Genomic DNA, 4,918 nt, shown 5'->3' on the forward strand with positions numbered 1-4,918 from the left:
ATATGTTCATCTCTTCATACTCTACAGACACAACAACTGGCTGGCTGACGGTTGACTGGACTGACTGACTGACGTTGGTTGGTTGTTGGCTGACTGGCTGACTGGTCTGACCGGTGGTGGCTTGGACTGGCGCTGACTGACTGGTTGGTTGGCTGAATGGCTGCCCGGTTGGTTAAGCTGAATATTGACTGACTGGCTGACTGACTGGGACTGGCTGCCCCGTTGGTTAGCGACTCTCATGCCTGCTCTCACTCCCTCTATCCCCACTCCTTCTCTTCCTCTCGCCTCCTCTCCCCCGCCTCTCTCTGCCCACCCCACCTCCCCCCCCTCCCCTCCCCCTCTCTCTCCCCTCTCCCCACCTCCACCGCCCCCACTCCTACTCGGAAACATCCCTCGCGATCGCCCTCCTCTCCTCCTCCTCTCCCCCATCTCTCTCCCTCTCTTTCTCTCCCTTCTCCCCACCTCTCCTCCCCTCACTCTTCCTACCCCTCCCGCTCCCCCTCTCCTTCTCTCCCCCTCTTCTCTCCACCTCTTTTCTCTCCCTGGACCTCTCTCCCCTCTCCTTCTCTCCCCTCCTCCTTCTCTCCCCTCCTCTACTCCCTCCTCCCCACTCCCACCCCTCTTCTCCTGCCCCCCTCTTCTCTCCCTCTTTTCTCTCCCCTCCTCTTCCTCTCCCCTCCCTTCCTCTCCCCTCCCAACCCCCCCTTCCTCTCCCCTTCTCTTCTCCTCCCCATCCTCCTTCTACTCCCTCCTCTTCCTCCCTCCTTCTTCTCTCCCCCCCTCTGCTCCCCCTCTCCCCTCCTCCTCACCCTCCACTCTTGCTCCCTCCCTCTCTCTCCCTCTCTACTCCGTACCCCTCTCTTTCTCCTCCCCTCCTCTCTCTCCTCCTATTGTCTCCCTCCTCGCCCTGTCCATCCTACCTATTTCTCACCCTTCCACCCCCCCCTACCTCCTGACTGACTGGCTGACTGACTGGTTGGCTGACTGACTGGCTGACTGGTTGGCTGACTGACCGACTGGCTGACTGGTTGGCTGACTGACCGACTGGCTGACTGGTTGGTTGGCTGACTGGTTGCTGACTGACCGACTGACTGGTTGGTTGGCTGACTGACCGATTGGCTGACTGGTTTTGTTGGCTGATTGACTGGTTGGTTGACTGGTTGGCTGACTGACTGCGTTGGTGACTGGCTGACTGGTTGGCTGACTGACTGCAGGCTGGCCAACTGGCTGACTGGTTGGCTGGCTGGTTGGCTGACTGAGATTGGCTGATCTGGTGGTTGACTGGTTTGGTTGACTGGTTGGCTGACTGGTTGGCTGATTGACTGGTTGGCTGATTGACTGACTGGTTGGTTGACTGGTTGGCTGATTGACTGGTTGGCTGACTGGTTGGTTGACTGGTTGGTGACTGACTGTTGGCTGACTGGGCTGATTGGCTGACTGGTTGGTGACTTGACTGGTTGGTGACTGACTGGCCGACTGGGTTGGTTGGACTGGTTGGTTGACTGGTTGGCTGACATTGGTTGGTTGATCCTGGTGGGCTGACTGGTTGTTGGCTGACTGGTTGGCTGATTGACTGGTTGGCTGACTGGTTGGTTGACTGGTTGGCTGACTGGTTGGTTGACTTGGTTGGCTGACTGGTTGGTTGGCTGACTGGTGGTTGACTGGTTGGCTGACTGGTTGGTTGACTGGTGTGCTGACTGGTTGGCTGATTGGCTGACTGGTGTGCTGACTGACTGGTTGATGATTGGTGACTGTTGGCTGTACTGGCTTTGGTTGGCTGACTGATTGACTGGTTGGCTGACTGGGTTGGCTGACTGGTTTGTTGACTGGTTGGCTGACTGGTTGGTTGACTGGTTGTGCTGACTTGATGGTTGGCTGACTGCTTGGCTGACTGACTGGTTGGCTGACTGGCGCTGATTGGCTGACTGAACTGGTTGGCTGAATGGCTGACTGAGTCTCTGTCTGTAAATGGTGCACACTCTTCGCTCCTTTTTTAAATCTAGACTAAAAGGGTTCTTCAGCTGTCCCTATAGGAGAACCCTTGTGAAGAACCCTTTTGGGTTCCGTGGTTTAGAACCCTTTTGGGTTCCTGACCCTTTGTTCCATGAGGACCGTTTCACAAAGGGTTCTACATTGAACCCAAAACCGGTTCTATGTGGAACCAAAAAGGGTTTATCCTACGGAGACAGCCGAAGAACCCTTATCTCTCTGAGAGGAGGACGAGAAGAGAAAGATGAGAGGAGGATGAGAAGAGAGCGAGATGAGAGGAGGACGAGAAGAGAGAGATGAGGACGAGAAGAGAGAGATGAGAGAAGGACGAGAAGAGAGAGATGAGAGGAGGACGAGAAGAGAGAGAGATGAGAGGAGGATGAGAAAAGAGAGATGAGAAGAGGATGAGAAAAGAGAGATGAGAAGAGGATGAGAGGTATGAGAAGAGGAATGATAGAGGGATGATTAAGAGAAGAGAGGGAGATGATGACACCAATCCGTCTACAGAACTGCGCGGGAGGACAACATCAACACAGGAACAGCAGTCGGACAGATGGATTGGAGGTTAACTATTTTTTTAAGGGTTTTACCATGCTATCTTTCTACAGGGACAGATGAAGCCTATACCACCAACACTAAAGTCTGTGTCTCAAATGGCACCCTATTCCCTACATACTGTAGGGCCTCCTGGTCAAAAGGAGTGCACTATGTAGAGAATAGGGTATCATTTGGGATGCAGTCAAAAACAATCCTTATGTTTTCTATTGTTGGTGAATATACAGTTGTCTTATTTCCACCACATGCTGCTGGGTGGGAGTCCTACCTTGAGTGGATTAATGTGAGTGCTTTCAGTGCCAGTGTTAACCAGGAGTCGGTCAAAGCTTCAACTTCTGCTCTCAATTGTAACCAGGCTTCTCGTTTGGCTGGGCCCAGCAGACCTGAGAGAGGAGACACACCAAGAAACAATGTTTAGGTTGGAGCCACCTCTAAATACCTTCAACATTTTAGAACATCTACCCTGACCGACCAAGTGTGCTTTTAAACATGCACAGGGGCAGGCGGGCGGGCAGGCGGGCAGGCAGGCAGGCAGGCAGGGAGGCACGCAGGCAGGAAAACAGCTCCCCTGTCCGCACCCTCTTCTCTGCCAGCAGTGTTCTGAGTCTCAGCGAGGCAGAGGTGGTGTGTGTGTGTTCAGAGCGAGGCAGAGCAGTGTGTGTGTGTTAGGAGCGAGACAGAGCAGTGTGTGTGTGTTCAGAGCGAGGCAGAGGTGGTGTGGTGTGTGTTTCAGAGCGAGCAGAGCAGTGTGGTGTGTGTTAGAAGCGAGACAGAGCGTGTGTGTGTGTGTTCAGAGGCGAGGCAGAAGCAGTGTGTGTGTGTTCAGAGCGAGGCCAGAGCAGTGTGTGTGGTTGTTAGGAGCGAGACAAGAGCAGTGTGTGTTGTGTTCAGAGCGAGGCCAGAGCAGTGTGTGTGTGTCAGAGCGATGGCAGAGCAGTGTGTGTGTGTTCAGAGCGAGGCAGAGGTGGTGTGGTTGTGTGTAGGAGCGAGGCAGAGCAGTGTGTGGTTGTGTTCAGTAGCGAGGCAAGCAGTGTGTGGCTGTGTTCAGAGCGAGGCAGAGCAGTGTGTGTGTGTTCAGCGCGAGGCAGAGCATGTGTGTGTGTTCAGAAGCGGGCAGAGCAGTGTGTGTGTGTTCAGAAGCGAGGCAGAGCAGTGTGTTATTGGGGATTAACCTCCAACGTTATTTTTGTTAGGTGGTGGTAGATTTCTTTTACTCGTCTGTAAGCGGAAGGCCAGTTTTCTCATCCAGTCACCCTCCTCGTTCACGCCCCGTGGCCAGGCACAGGTTGGCACTGGTCGCAGCCGGCGTGAAACCATCCGAGCCAAAGTTATAACCGTACTGCATCGGCAAAGAGAGCAAGAGACAGGGGGGAAGAAAGAAAAAGAAAATAAGAGAAAGTAAGAGAAGAGAAATTATGAATTATTGCTCAAACTGCACCAACTGGCTGACACTAGGATAAACCAGGGAGGTCCCAGGCAACAGATCCTTGTGATTGGTTAGACCTGTAGTTTAGAACATTGTGATTGGTTTAGAACTCGTAGTTTAAGGAATCATTGGTGATTGGTTTAGAAGCTGTATTTAGATCATGGTGATTGGTTTAGGAACTGTAGTTTAGAACATTGTGATTGGTTTTTAGAACTGTAGTTTTAGAAGAACATTGTGATTGGTTTTAGAACTGTAAGTTTAGAACATTGTTGATTGTTTAGACCTGTAGTTTATGAACATTGTGATTGGTTTAAGAACTCTAGTTTTAGAACATTGTGATTGGTTAGAACTGTAGTTTAGAAACATTGTGATTGGTTTAAGAAACTGTCGTTTAGAACATTGTGTTGTTTAGACCTTAGTTAGAACATTGTGATTGGTTTAAACTGTAGTTTAGAACATTGTGATTGTTTTAGAACTGAGTTTAGAACCATTTGGAATTGTTTAGGAACTGTAGCTAACCTCGAATCCTGACCGTTGTCCATCAAGATGAGCACGTCCATCGATGTGAACCTGGTTCACATCTCCAAAACACAAGAGAGAATACGTTGAGTAAATATAGATGCATAATACCCGACATTCAGCAAATATTTCCAAAATAATCCACAATCAATTACTTCAAAGCAAGTTCAAAGTACACATTTTAACTTATAATTGAGACGAGCACAAATCTAGCCTTTTCTCTCAAGTTATATTTAAAACACATGACAAGTTTTATTTACTGCGGACTCATTCTAATGAAATCTCTCTCCATGCTGCCTTCCTCTTCTCTCTCTCTCTCTCCTCCCTCCATCCTCCTCCCTCCTCTCATCTCCATCTCGCTCTCCGACTCCATATCCTTTTCTCTCCCCTCTCTCCCCTCATCTCTTCCATTCGCATCTCTCTCTCTCT

The 4,918-nt window shown here is 50.7% G+C and overlaps 1 long non-coding RNA gene across 1 annotated transcript in view; it reads right to left on the reverse strand.

Annotated features, from left to right (window-relative positions):
* LOC139024498 (uncharacterized) overlaps nt 1–3,871 on the reverse strand; it is a 4,905-nt gene extending 1,034 nt beyond the window's left edge. The window contains exons 1-2 of the long non-coding RNA XR_011475822.1: nt 3,717–3,871; nt 2,813–2,927 (exon numbers count right to left, since the gene is read on the reverse strand). This is a non-coding gene — a long non-coding RNA (uncharacterized lncRNA). The remainder of the gene's footprint in view (nt 1–2,812; nt 2,928–3,716) is intronic.
* Nucleotides 3,872–4,918: the final 1,047 nt, after the last annotated feature.

Source organism: Salvelinus sp. IW2-2015, unplaced genomic scaffold (assembly GCF_002910315.2).
Source record: "Salvelinus sp. IW2-2015 unplaced genomic scaffold, ASM291031v2 Un_scaffold1584, whole genome shotgun sequence".
NCBI classification, from domain to species: Eukaryota; Metazoa; Chordata; class Actinopteri; order Salmoniformes; family Salmonidae; genus Salvelinus; species Salvelinus sp. IW2-2015.